At 44.0% G+C, this 15,219-nt stretch overlaps 1 protein-coding gene across 1 annotated transcript in view; it reads left to right on the forward strand.

Moving 5' to 3' along the window:
* Nucleotides 1-14,755: 14,755 nt before the first annotated feature.
* LOC116980018 (transferrin receptor protein 1-like) overlaps nt 14,756-15,219 on the forward strand; it is a 42,247-nt gene continuing 41,783 nt past the window's right edge. Inside the window, exon 1 of the mRNA XM_033032079.1 lies at nt 14,756-14,867. The gene's annotated coding sequence lies outside the window, so the exon portion shown is untranslated. The remainder of the gene's footprint in view (nt 14,868-15,219) is intronic.

Genomic DNA, 15,219 nt, shown 5'->3' on the forward strand with positions numbered 1-15,219 from the left:
GATAAGGAATAGGTTACGTTTTGGGTCGAGACCCTTCTTCAGACTGAGAGTCAGAGGAAAGGGGAACGAGAGATATAGACAGCACCTAGGACAAATGAATGGAAGACATGCCAAATGCAATGAAAATCATGGAAAATCAAGTAAATGCATAATAGGCCACTGTTGGCTGTGGGATAGATGATAACAAGTTATGCAGACAGAAACTCAACAGGATAACAGTAAAACTAGTATGACTAGGGTGGGGATGGACGGAGAGAGAGGGGATGCAAGGGTACAGCCTGACCCCTGACTTTGTATATATCTTCAGCAATGATTATGTAATAGCAGTGCATATGGAAGGCAGTGACAGGATCAGCATGGATTTATGCTTGACTAATCTCCTGGAATTTTTTTGAGGATGTAACAAATAGAATGGATAAGAGAGAGTCAGTGGATGTGGTGTATTGGACTTTCAAAGAGACTTTGACAAGGTCCCACACAAGAGATTAGTGTGCAAAATGAGAGCACATGGTATTGGGGGTAGGGTATTGACATGGGTAGAGAACTGGTTGGCAGACAGGAAGCAAAAAGTAGGAATTAATGGGTCCGTTTCAGAATGGCAGGATGTGACTAGTGGAGTGCCACAAGGCTCAGTGCTGGGACCCCAGTCATTTACAATACACTGTATATTAACGACTTAAGACAAAGGAATTAAATGTAACATCTCCAAGTTTGCAGATGACACAAAGCTGGGTGGCAGTGTGAGCTGCGAGGAGGATGCTATGAGGCTGCAGGGTGATTAGGATAGGTTGGTGAGTGGGCAGATGCATGGCAGATGCAGTATAATGTGGATAAATGTGAGGTTATCCACTTTGGTGGCAAGAACAAGAAGGCAGATTATTATCTGAATGGTAGCAGATTAGGAAAAGAGGAGGTGCAACAAAACCTGGGTGTCATTGTACATCAGTCACTGGAAGTAAGCATGCAGGTACAGCAGGCAGTGAAGAAAGCAAATGGCATGTTGGCCTTCATAGCGAGAGGATTTGTGTATTGGAGCAAGGTCCTACTGCAGTTGTACAGGGCCCTGGTGAGACCGCAGCTGGAGTGTGTGCAATTTTGGTCTCCTAATTTGAGGAAGGACATTCTTACAAATAAGGGAGTGCAGCGTAGGTTCACCAGGTGAATTCCCAGGATGGTGGGACTGACATATGATGAAAGAATGGGTCGACTGGGCTTATATTCACTGAAACTTAGAGGGGTGAGAGGGAATCTTATAGAAACATATAAAATTCTTAAGGAATTGGGCAGTCTGGATGCAAGAAAAATGTTTCGGATGTTGGGTGAATCCAGAACCAGGGGTTAACTAGTTTAAGAATAAAGTGTAGGCCATTTAGGACTGAGATGAGGAAAAACATTTTCACCCAGAGAGTTGTGAATCTGTGGAATTCTCTGCCACAGAAGGCAGTGGAGGCCAATTCACTGTATGTATTAATGAGAGAGTTGCATATACAGTAGCTTTTAGGGCTAACGGAATCAAGGGATATGGGGAGCAAGCAGAATTCTGGATGATCAGCCATGATCATATTAAATGGTGGTGCTGGCTCAAAGGGCTAATGGCCTACTCCTGCACCTATTTTCTATGTTTCTATTCTCTCAGTAATTAGACATTTTGGCTCAAGTAGAAGCCTTACTGGCTGAGTTAGCTGTAATATGCAGAAACAATTAAATCATTAAAAAAATTATTCGCAGATATGATTTTCATCAATATATCATTATTTTATAATAATCCTTGATTTATAATGTGTCCTTAATTTAGGGGCACATCCGCTAGAGCAACTGCCATCTAGGGGTGGGAGATTGCAACCTTCATGTTGTCTAACCTGGTTTGACTAATGCAATCAACCCGACGTGCACAAACAAATAGATCAAATAGAACAAGTTGACCTACAACTTTAGGCTGTGCATGCCATACGCAAGAAGAAGAAGACTGCCATCTAGATCCTAAACACTTTAACTCCCCCTCCCAATCCCACACTGACGTTTCTGTCTTTGGCCTCCTCCATTGTCAGAGTGAGGCCCAGCGCAAATTGGAGGAACAGCACCTCATATTTGGCTTGGGCAGCTTGGGTATGAACATTGACTTCTCTAACTTCAAGTAATCCTTGCTATCCCTCTCTCTCCATCCCTCCCCCTTCCCAGTTCTCCGACCAGTCTTATTGTCTCTGACTACATTTTATCTCTGTTTGCTTTGTTGTTACCTTCTCCAAACTAACAATGATCTATTCTACATTTTCCTTGAACTCTATTCCCTTTGTCCTGCTTTCTCACCGTAAACTTCCTTATCTATGTATCTCCCTTTCCCCTGACATCAGTCTGAAGAAGAGTGTCAACATGAAAAGTCACCCTTTCCTTCTCTCCAGAGATGCTGCCTGTCCCACTGAGTTACTCCAGCATTTTGTGTCAACCTAGATCCAGCAAATGTGTTCAATCCTGTTCTCAGGTTCTGTATGTGTGGAGCTTGTGTTTTCTCTTTGTGACAATGTGGATTTCCACCAAATGCACTGGTTTGCCACATTCGAAAGACATGAAAATGATCACATGTCAGTGAGTATATTGCCCCGAGTATATATGTGTAGGAAAGAAGTGCAGATGCTGGTCGAAATCGAAGGTAGTCTGAAGAAGGGTCTCGACCCGAAACGTCACGCATTCCTCCTCACCAGATGTGCTGCCTGTCCGCTGAGCCCCCAGTATATAGGTCAGCTGTAGAATCTGGGAGAGTTGACGAAAATGTGGGGAGAACAAACAAACTGGGATTGATGTGGGTTTAGTGTAAATGGGTGTTTGGCGGTAGGGCGGGTTTCGTGGGCCAAATGTGTCAGCTTCTGTGCTACGTGACTTCATGACTCAATTGCTAACAAACTTGTTTCAAGCGTTAAACAAGTACAGAATGACATTCATCAAGTTATGCACACACCCAAAAATGCTTTCCAAGATTCTGTAAAAGTTTCCAGTTTAACAAGAAATGGCTTCTTGCCAAATTGCTTCACACCCTGGGTTTGGCATTTCTTGATAATGGGTGAAAGGACAAGTTTATTTTTGCTGAGTCAAAATGGGAATTTTGTTTTTATTAATAATGATAAGACATGAGTGTCTCCTTACAGACTTTATTGCACAGAGTAAAAAACCACTGGGCTGACGTTATTACCTCCATAAAGCTAATTTTGAAAAACTATGATCTTTCAAACATGCTTCAGATTTTCTAATTTATAACTATCTATATGCGTTGTGAAATTATGCTCGGGGGTGTGTTTGCTTTTTCAAATGCGTTACTGAAAACTTTGGATCAGGAACAGGTTTATTCATTTGTCGTTAAGATGCATATCAGACATCCATTTTATTTAAAATTTCATGTGTTCAAAATGTTAGCACGGTAACTATTACATTCAAATCTTAGTAAATTAGCCACCCTTGTTGCAGCTTTTGATTGCACACCATCCTCTTTCAATGCCTCAATGTTCTTTTTTTTATCCTGTTTCTAACTCTCTTTTTGGGCTCACCCTTTGCTACCACTGGCTACAACCATTGGAATTCCTGCTTCCTGCTACATCTAATCCCTGGCACATTTCTGATTTTAAGTACTCCACCATTAGAGACCAAGTCTTATTTTGCCTCGTATCTGAACACAGACATTTCCACCAAATTTCCCTTCATTACACATTTTCTCTCATTCAACAGCATTTTCATTAAAACCCGGCAACACCTGCCTTAGTGTCTCTTTTCCATATTTCTTTACAATACAGGAGGAGGTTATTAGCTCCATCAAGTTTCAGAGCAGTCCTATTCCCCAAGTATCTTTCCCTATTCTACCACATTCCCATCCATTCTACCATCCATATGCACTGGAGGCAACTTACAGTGATCGATTAATCTAGCAGCCCACATGGCATTGGATGTGGGAGGAAAGTGAAGCATCTCAATGAAACCCACTCAAGTCACAGCAATGGAGGTCAGATCTGAACCCACGTCACTTGAATGAACCAGCTCCACAAGCTGTGCCAATATGCTGCCCAGTTATTGTTTTAATTATTTAATTTTATGTGTGCCTTCAAATCAAATTTGTATTTTTAAATCCTCATCTGATGCATCCTGGGTTATCCGACTGTAACAAAAACGAAATCTAAGTGGAAGCTGTTACTTTTGTTTACAGCTGAATTAAACTACCTGCAAAGTCTATGGTAATTTAATTATGCAGCCAAAGCATATGTAATGTGTAACAGAACTTTAAAAACTTGGGCAATTGACATTTAGTATTTTCCTTTAAGGGAAGTTGTTTATTTTTAGGGAAGCACTGAAGAGAAAAAATAGCTATTGAGTAAAATGGAAATGATTCAACTATTGTGACAAATGTGATGTAACAACTGATATTTGATTTGAACCAATTAATATTAATGATAATCATTTATTGAAATGTGATGCAAATCATGCTATTCCAAATTAGCCAAATAATCTTAGAGAAATAGAGTGTTCTCTTCAATAAATAATTAATCAAGGCAAACATTATATAAAAGGTCCAGCCATCATCATAAAAATACATTTAACATAAAATAATTTAAAGTCTTTTTTTTAAAGACTTACAATATTTCCTTTTCTACCTTGTTCCACTGAGTCAGATTTCAATCTAAATGTTGAAGTCGACTGGTTTTCTGCATAAAATAAGAAATAAAGGAGTCATGTCCTTGTCCATTCTTCATGTGCTTTGTGACTAGGAAAACTTTAACAACACTAATATGAATGCACTTTATCCCACAGATTAAGGGGAAATGGTAGATTATATTAAAAATAAATTTGTATCACTGCAAAGATGAAAAATGAATGTAATAGATGTAGCATGATGATTCTTGGGTTACCTAATACATTCTTCAGATTACTGTTTATCAATATAAATACTTTTGGCTTTCCGTGGAAATACGGTATTCAAGACGACCAAGCTGCCTATCTGAGCCGGTCGAATTTAATTGCTTTTAATTTAAAACTTTTTCTATCCATGTATCTGGCGAAATGTCTTTTAAATATTGTAATTGTACTTGCCACACCACTCTCTCTCGCAGCTTGTTCCACATTCCCACCATCCTAGATGGACACAAAATGCTGGAGTAAATCAGCGGGGCAGGTAGTATCTCTGGATAGAAGGAATGTTGACGTTTCGGGTCGAGATTCTTCTGAAGAAGGGTCACAACCGGAAACCTCACCCATTCCTTCTATCCAGAGATGCTGCCTGTCCCACTGAGTTACTCCAGCATTTTGTGTCTATCTTTGGTATAAACCACCATCTGCAGTTCCTTCCAACACCTTCCCACCATCCTAAATATAACTGTTGTCCCTCGGGTCTCTTTTGGATTTTTCACATGAATTGAAACCTCTGGTTGTAGATTCTCTGCCCAAGGAAAAATACTGTGACTATTTACCTTATCTGCGCCCCTCATTATTTTAGAAATTTATATAGGGTCACCTCTTAGCCTCCTACGTTCCATGGAAAAAGTCTCACTGGTCATAGGCCTCCAATTAGAAAAACAACCCTCATTATCACCCTCTGACTAGTTCCACTAAGTCAATTGTGCATCCAATTGACTAGCTCACCCGACATCCAATGTGATCTAAACTTACAGACTAGTCTATTAGGTGAGATCTTGTCAAAGGGCCTGCTAAGGTCCACTCTTTGACCTGCTTTCCTCAAATCTTTTCATCATCAGCAGGGATCGCTGGTCGGTGTGGGCTCGATGGGTTGAAGGGCCTGTTTCCGTGCTTTATCTCTAAACTAAACTAGATCCCTTCAAAAAACGGAATTAAATTTGTGCAACACAATTCTGATGCACAAAACCATACTGACTATCTCTTATCAGTCTTTGCCTACCAAATGTTGGTAGATCCTATTCCTCAGAATCCCTGCAGTAACTTTCCCACCACTGATGTTCATCTCACTGTAGTCCCCTGGGTAGTACCTACAGCCTTTTAAAAGAAAGGCACATCAGCCACCCTCCAGTTTCCTGGTACCTTGCCTGTGACTAAAGATGAGGTAAATGTTTCTGCCAGGGGTCTTCCAATTTCTTCCCTAGCTTTGACACAACATGCTGGAGTAACTCAGCGGGACAGGAAGTATCTCTGGATAGGAATGGGTGACGTTTCCGGTGAAAACCCTTTTCAGTCTGAAGAATTGTCTCAAACCAAAATGTCACCCATTCCTTCTATCCTGAGATGTTGCCTCCCCACTGAGTTACTCCAGCATTTTGTGTCTATCTTTATTTTAAACCAGCATCTGCAGTTCCTTCCTGCAACTATTCTTCCGTAGCTTCTCACATCTCCATTTATATAATCATTGCAATTTATTTCTATATACTTGCCTTAGGTTTTTCAAATGTAGTGGTACAACGATGCAGAAAGTAATCTTAATTAGAGAAGTTTCAAACACTAACTCAAACCAGCTTATCATACCTTTCTAGGTGGATACACTTGGTTGGGTTTCAGGGATTTGTCTACATTAATATGCTTTAAGACCTTCTTTGAAAACCTGCTGAAAACCTACTGCATTGACCATTCTACTTGTGTCTGAATTTTAAATGTCATAATTTTTTTTTTACAATACTCCTGGCGTGCTTTATATATGTGCTTCTTATCTCACAGTAAAAAATATTATTCTCAACAATTGTTCCAATATAGTTTGAATATAAGCCACTAAATATTTGTTCACTCCACATTGTGAGATTATTTAACATACCACAAACTACAGATCAAATCTGGATAATTTAATCTGAAATAGGTTTAGGATTTCTTTAGTGAATAGGCCGAATAATAGTGGAATTCAGCTGAATAATTTCATGCATTTTAGTCCACCGCATGAGATGCCGAACATTTACACATTTACCAGCATCTTGCTCGGTAGGTATCACTTTCGGTTAAATTGACTGTGACACCATGATAAGAGATATTGTGTGATTCTGTGAGCTTGGATAGCATTTCTCCTCCAACAGACATAATTTTTTTTAAGTCTGCCTCCACCACCTTTTATAAACAGATTATCTTTATATAGATTAATAAGTCTTGAGTCATTGTGGCCACGTCCCTAACCAAAGGGTTATGCTTGCTTCTGTTCCCACCCTTCTATCCAAGAAGCAGAAGTAATATCATTTGACAATGAGAGAAATTGAATATGTTTTACATCAGTGGAATATTTCTTACTTACTCTTCTTTCACTTGTCCCACATCCCACCACCTGAAAAGGGCTTCCTCAGGTATCATAAACTGGTTTGACTTGGGGTATGAAACGTTTCTAATTAAGATTACTTTCTGCATCGTTGTACTTCTGTATTTGAAAACCCTAAGGCAAGTATATAGAAATAAACTGCAGTGATGATATAAAGGGATCCATACATCAGAGAAAGGAGAAGCATCATCCACAATGTCATGTCAAGTCCCATAAGAATTTGTATGTGATTCAATGAGATCACCTCAGCAGTACTGGCACAATCTGCACAAACTCCTCTCCTCAGTCATTTGTAACTTTTAACATCCCATGAATTGATGTGGGTAATCTTGCCTTTATTGCAAGTGTGTCCTTCTTTGGGTAGAGAGACCATTTTTCAGAAGCAGTCTCACCAAGTCCCAAATAATTCTATTATGGTTCTTGTACCCAAATCTTCTTTCAATAAAGGTCAAGATACCAACTGCATTCCTAATTGCTTTGCAGTCATTAACAAAAGGCAGATCCATGTCTGCTATTCTTCAACAATACTGCTGTTGCCAGGTCATTCAGGAAGATCATTGCTGATCCTTTATCTCAGCAAAATAAAGGACAGTGCAGGAAAATGGCACTGCAATAATTCCTGCAATAACTTTAATTTTCAAAATATATAAATTCTTACCTTGAACAAATTCAGTGACTTATTCATCACCAAAAGCTGGCAAGCAAAACAAAGCAACCTAGTAAAACTGCACCTGGAATGTTGTCTCCCTATAAGGGGAATATATACTTGCAACAGAGGATGTGAAAATTATTTTTAGGTAAGGTGGATTCTGTTGGAGAAGTGGGGAGCATTTTCTTAGGAGTGGAATATTTTTTATCTCGGGGTGGAAAGGTGTGGAATGGGTTTTGTGGATGGGGAGGTAGTTTTGAGCAGTATGGAGATGGACTCCAGCATGGCAGGATATTGTGATGAGGAGTGAGGAATGGGTGTTGAGAGCTGGGGATAGGATTGGGTTTTGTGGTCAGAAAGAATGCACTAAAGGACAGGAGACATACATTGAAGATGAGAATGGTGTGGTTTTTTTTATTCACATAGAATGTGTTGAGGTTGGAGAAGAGGATTTTGGGCAATTAATGAGTGCTGATTGGTATTGCGGGGTTTAGGGGGTTTTAGGAACTGGCAAAATGGTTGTGGCTTTGGAGATTGGGAATGGCCTTTGGGAAAATAGAACGTGCTGTGAAGGAATGTTTTTTGGGGGAATCGAAATGGCATATGGAAGGCCAGGGAACAGGATTTAGGAGATAGGTGGGTGTAATGAGCTCTGGTGAGGGTGTAGGAGTACTGTTGGCTGTTTGGAGGCTTTGTTGGGGATGGAATATTACTGGTTTGGTGGTGAGTTGGGGGGAAGATATGTTTTCGAATTAGGTGGGTATGAAGGGGATGGCAAGATATGTATGGGAAAAGCGAGGCTGTGTTGACGGATGGGGAGACAGTTTAGGACAGAGACTGTGGTTTTGCAGTGGAGAGCTGCATTGTAGCAGGGTGGTTGTATTGAAATGTGGCAAGTTGTTTTGGGGTAAGAGATTTATTTTATGGAGATAGAGAGCTTGTATTGAGTGGTAGGATGTGAAAGGGGTTTGAGGAATCAAGAATGGGATTTCAGGGAGATGGGACAGGATGAAAAGTGGGGTTTGTTGAGCATTGGAGAGTGGGGTTTTTGAGTTGGATGAGCATATTCAGGGGATGGGCTAGTGTTGAAGAGACATCAGGTTATTTTCAGAAATGGAGTGGATTTGAGGCTTTGAGATGGGGTAGGTGTGGCAAGGAGTAAGGATGGTTTAGAAGGTAGACAAAAATGCTGAAGAAACTCAGCAGGTGAGGCAGCATCTATGGAGCGAAGGAATAGGTGACGTTTCGGGTCGAGTCCCTTCTTCAGACTGGTGTGGGGGTGGGGGGGCCGGGAAGAAGAAAGGAAGAGGTGGAGACAGTGGGCTGTGGGAGAGCTGGGAAGGTGAAGGGAAGGAAGGAGAAAGCAAGGACTACCTGAAATTGGAGAAGTTAATGGTCATACCGCTGAGGTGTAAACTACCCAAGCAAAATATGAGGTGCTGCTCCTCCAATTTGTGGTGGGACTCACTCTGGCCATGGAGGAGACCCAGGACAGAAAGGTTGGATTCAGAATGGGAGGGGGAGTTGAAGTCCTGAGCCACCGGGAGATCAGGTTGGTTAACGCAAACTGAGCGGAGGTGTTGGGCGAAGCGATCGCCAAGCCTGCGCTTGGTCTCACTGATGTAGAGCAGTTGGCACCTAGAACAGAGAATGCAATAGATGAGGTTGGAGGAGGTGCAGGTGAACCTCTGCCTCACCAGGAAAGACTGCTTGGGTCCTTGGATGGAGTCGAGAGGGGAGGTAAAGCAGCAAGTGTAGCATTTCCTGCGGTTGCAAGGGAAAGTGCCAGGGGAGAGGGTGGTTTGGATGGAGAGGGACAAATTGACCAGGCAGTTACAGAGGGAGCGGTTTTTGCGGAAAGCCGACAGGGGAGGAGATGGGGAGATGTGGCAAGTGGTGGGGTCAATGTCGGAGGATTATCTGTTGTATGTGACGGCTGGTAGGGTGGAAGGTGAGGACAAGGGGGACTCTGTTCTTGTTACGATTGGGGGGATGGGGAGTGAGAGCAGAGCTACGGGATATAGAGGATACCCTGGTGAGCTTCATCTATAGTTGAAGAGGGGAACCCCCATTCCCTGAAGAATGAGGACATCTCCAATGGCCTGGTGTGGAACACCTCGTCATGGGTGCAGATGCGGCTTAGACGGAGGAATTGGGAGTAGGGGATAGAGTCCTCACAGGAAGCAGGGTGGAAGAAGTGTTGTCCAGATAGCCATGGGAGTCAGTGGATTTGTAGTAGATGTCGATCAGTAGTCTGTTACCTGCGATGGAGATAGTGAGGTCTAGAAATGGTAGGGAGATGTAGGAAATGATCCAGGTGAATTTGAGTGCCAGATGGAAGTTAGTGATGAAATGTATGGTCAGTGAGTTCTGCATGGGTGCAGGAGGTAGCACCAATGCAGTCGTCAATGTAGTGGAGGTACAGTTCGGGGATAGGGTCTCGGTACCCCTCGAACAAGGATTGTTCGACGTACCCTACAAAGAGGCAGGCATAGCTGGGCCCATAGCTACGCCTTGGATTTGGAGGAAATGGGAGGAGTCAAAGGAAAAGTTGTTGAGGGTAAGGATCAGCTCCGCTAGATGGAGGAGAGTATGGGCAGACGGGGATTGGTTCGTTCTGCGGTCGAGAAAGAAACGGAGGGCTTTAAGACCCTCCTGGTGGGGGATGGAGGTGTAGAATGACTGGACATCCATGGTGAAGGGAGCGGGGTCCTGGAAAACGGAAGTCATGGAGGAGACGAAGAGCGTGTGAGGTGTCTTGGACATAGGTAGGGAGGGATTTGACCAGGAGGGATAGGATGGAGTCGAGGTATGTGGAAATAAGTTTGGTGGGACAAGAACAAGCAGAAACAATGGGTCTGCCAGGACAGTCAGGTATGTGGATTTTGGGGAGAAGGTAAAATCAGGCCGTGCGGGGCTGGGGATTGGGGGGGGAGCACCAGGACCCAGCACAGTCAGACCCCGTGGTGTGAGAGTCTGCAGCATGGAGACTTCAGTCCCCATGCTGAGCCTGGGTATGGTTTAGAGGTGTCGATACAGATTTGGGATGGGGAGGGTATATCAAGTGTAGAAAGTTGTGCTTTGGAAGGAAATTGTTGAGGGGCAATTTACAATTTGACTGGAGGAGATATATTGAGCGGTTATGTGCACTGAGCAGTGGGAATTTGGGATGAAGGTAGTGAGGATGTGTTGTGGGATGGGGAATGGGCATTGAGGGGGAGGATGTCTTGAGTGGTATGGATTGGATTTTGACGAGTTGAAAAGATGTCTTGAGGGGCAAGGGTTGAGATTGAGGAGAGGGCATTTTTGGGACAAGGATTGGAGGGTTGCAATAGATGTTGAGGGTGTTTTGGGAGGGGGAGGGCTGAGTGGGAAAGATATAATGTATTTTTATTCATTTATTGGGATTGTTGCCACCTGCAAAGCCTGCAATTATTGCCCTCCTAATTGTCCTTAACCAGGTGGTAATCTTACAAATTGCGATGGTATACATTTCTGCTGTTAGTAGTCTTCGGCACTTCAGATGCCCAATTTTCAACAGTCAGATCCATTTGGAGTCTATGCAATGGAAGGTGTCCTCCATGTGAAGAGGACATGTGAAGGTGTCCTCCGTGAAGAAGTGATTTTGACATTATGTGGTGGTGCATTGGTCACCTCTACTGTGGCTATCATGAACTGAAGCATCCCATAGCACAATCAGTGAAAGAGATGAGCACAACTATTGTGTGGTTACAGCTGTGGCTGAGCATACACTTATTTTTAACAATCACTCCCAAACAAGTATGGCCTGAACCACAATGATGCGGCCACTGTTGGAACTGTAGACATTTCCATAGATGGACTTAGTGTTGCTGACAGAACTGGCGGTGGGTAGTTTGGAAGTGATCTGACTCTCGTATCTCTCTGTGCTCTCAAGCTTCTGCTGGACTTTTCCCTGTCGTTGAGTGAGTGTTCACCCAATATACAGCTATGTATGCTAACAGTGCCTCCTTCCAGTTTTTCCCTTCGGCATGGGCGATTCGTATCCTTTTCTCTATGGACTGGTTTTGCCAGTTTCCATCAGCTTGATGCCATTTCGGAGTCACCTTGTGATGATGGATACCTGTGATTCCCATGTATTCAGCAAATGTCTCGGAAACAAACTGTGGTCCATTGTCGGAATACAATGTAACAGGCAACCCGTGTCTGGTGAAGATCTCTGTAATGCCTGTACAGTCTTTTCTGCTGTAGTTGACTTCATCACTGCATACTCATAGTACCTACTATAGTAGTCTACCACCACCATAATTGATTCACCTGTTGGAAGTGGTCCAAGAAAGTCAACAGCTCTGTCAACCCATGGTCCTGTTGGCAACTTTGTACTTCTAATTGGTTCTGGTGGGTTGCTCCTGCTTGTGATTTGGCATCCGTGACAGGTCTTGACAAATTTTCCAGCATCTTTCTCACAACCTGGCCACCACTCTTTGCTCCGCAAATTCTGTTTAGTACAGATGCCTAAATGTCCTTCATGAGCTAATGACAAGATCCTTGGTCATAGTGCCTGCGGGATCACCAATCTGCTACCTCTCAGCCCACACTGACCAATTACACAAAATTCATCTTTTATGGGAACATATGCTTTGTAAGGGCATTGATTCCATTGTCCACTGTGAATATGCTCTCTGATATCTTTGAGTTCAGGATCATGTTCTGATTCCCTTTCAACTTCCTTAGTTGTCACGGATCCTGGCATTGACTGAATTGTGACGAATCGCACAAAGTTCTCTGCTTCCATCTCTAGCATGGATGTTGCCCAGCTGTTCATCCTTCAACAGGGTGATCATCTCTAGCGTGGATGTTTCTCCCAGCTGTTCATCCTTCGACAGTGGGTCTGCGATGTTTGCTTTCCCGGCAATGTGGACTACTTTGTACTTGTACTGTTGGAATCTCAGCACCAAACGTTCTATTCTGGCACATGGCTTAGACCTTGTTGAATAGGTAATTTCCAGCGGCTTGTGATCTGTAACAAGTTCAAATTCAATGCCGTACAAGTATGCATGGAACCTTTCACAGGCCCACACTAGTCCCAGTGCTTCTCTCTCTGTTTGAGAATACCTTCTCTCCATGCTGGTTAACGATCGACTGGCATATGCAACGAATCTTGGTCTATCTGCATGTGTCTGTACCAACACTGCTCCTAACCCGACCGGACTAGCATCTGCTATGACTTTTGTTGGTGCAGCTGGATCATAGTGTCCAAGGGTTTCTGCATTCATTACTCTGTTTCAGTGATTTGAATGCCTGTCTCTGTTCACTACCAAACTGGAACGGTACGTCTTTCCTGGTCAACTTTCTCAGCGGATCTGCCAGCTTAGCAAAATTTGGAATACATTTTGCACAATTATTGAACAGTCCTAGAAAACTCCTCATCTCAGTTACATTCTGAGGTTCACGTTCATCTGCAACAACTTCCACTTTAATTTTGGCTGGGTTCAGCCCTTCACTTGTGAGTCTGTGTCCCATGAAATCCTCAGAGACGCAAAACGTACACTTGTCTTCATTCACAGTGAGACCTGCTTCTTGAAGTTTAGTCAACACTAGCTTCAATCTCCTGTCATGCTCTTCCTGACTTGATGCATGGACGATGATGTCAACTGATATGTTTGCTACTCCTGGTACACCTTGAATCACTCTGTGGATTTCGTACTGAGAGATCTTGGGAGCAGCATTGATTCCAAACATCAGTCTTTTATATGGATATAATCCGCAGAGGGTGACGAATGTTGTCACCACTCTTGACTCAGGATGTAATTCCAACTGATGATATCCCCACTTGAGATCAATTTTGGAAAACACTTTGCTGGTTGATAACTCTTGTAACACCTCATCAACCGTAGGAATTGGGTGTCTTTCTCTGATTATTGCCTCATTGGCTCTCCTCATGTCAACGCACAGTCTGATGCCATTATTGGGTTTCGGCACAATCACAACTGGACTCACCCGTGGTGTCGAATGTTCAACTGGTTCAATAATGTCCTGATCAATCAACTGGCTGATTTTAGCTTCTACTTTTCCACAAAGTCCAAATGCCGTTCTCCGCACCGGTTGAGCTATCAGCTTGACTTTTTCATCAATGGCTAATTTCACTTGCTGGCCTTTCAATTTTTCAATCCCTTGGAATACTGAATGAAATTCCTGCCTCATGTCATTAAACTGAAAGAGATCCCAGGGTCATGCTGTGCTTAAGAAGGAACTGCAGATGCTGGCAAAATCGAAGGTAGACTGAAGAAGGGTCTCGACCCAAAACGTCACCTATTCCTTATCCTCCATAGATGCTGCCTCACCCGCTGAATTTCTCCAGCATTTTTATCTACCTTTCAAGGTCATGCTGTGTAAGGTGGAACTGCAGATACTGGTGAAGGCCAAAGATAGGCACAAAATGCTGGAGGATCTCAGCGGGTCGGACAGCATCTCTGGAGAGAAGGAATGGGTGACGATTTGGGTCGAGACCCTTCTTCAGACTGCCTAAGGTCAAGCTGGTTGGTAGGAGAACTAGTGGGTGCAAATTACCTCTCGTGTGCTGAATCTGAGAGAGTTGGTGGTAATGCGGGGTTAATACAATGCTGTGGGGTTGGGGGGCCGGATTGCCCCACACATAGGCGGCTGGCGGTGGGCAGAAGGTTGGTGGGAGTGCGTGTGGTGCATTGGGGGGTCGGGTCGCTGCTTTCTACACGGGCGGCTGCCGGTGGGCTGCGGGTTGGTGGGCGGCTGGAGGGTTGGCAGTGAGTGTGGTGGGGGTCGGGTTGCTGCTGGTGGGGGGGGCTAGCAGGCGGCGATGGGCCAAAGGGCAGGTCGGTGCGGTAACCATGGCCACGCCGCGCCCCCATTCCTCCGTCACATCCGGTGCCTCCTTTCCGCAGCGCGCGAGCGAGCGAGCGGCTGAAGGTCGAGTCTTTGCGGACGGACAGTCGGTCGGAGAGCAGCGACGTTGCGGACTGTGTGGTGAGCATCTCCCTCCTCCCGTTCCCGGGGGGGCGGCCTGAGGGAACCTGCGCTGGGCCAGACCCTGGCCGCGATTATCGGTGTACGGGCTGGACCCGAGCCGCCGGCTTGTTGGGCCTTGGCCGGGAACCATGTGCCCGGGGAGCAGGCACTGCCCGCCGTCGCCGCCGCCACTTCCCGCTCACAGCGGCCGCTCAAAATTACCCACTTTAACAAACAAAATCCCACATCTGATCATCTACTGCTCCTCAGTTCTGGTGCCAAAACTTCCCTTTAGCTTCAACCATTTCAAGGTTAGGTGATGGAGATGGAGTATCCTCCAGTGCAAAGTCAAGTGGGGAGTTTGTGACAC

Source organism: Amblyraja radiata, chromosome 13 (genome assembly GCF_010909765.2).
Source record: "Amblyraja radiata isolate CabotCenter1 chromosome 13, sAmbRad1.1.pri, whole genome shotgun sequence".
Taxonomy (NCBI): Eukaryota; Metazoa; Chordata; class Chondrichthyes; order Rajiformes; family Rajidae; genus Amblyraja; species Amblyraja radiata.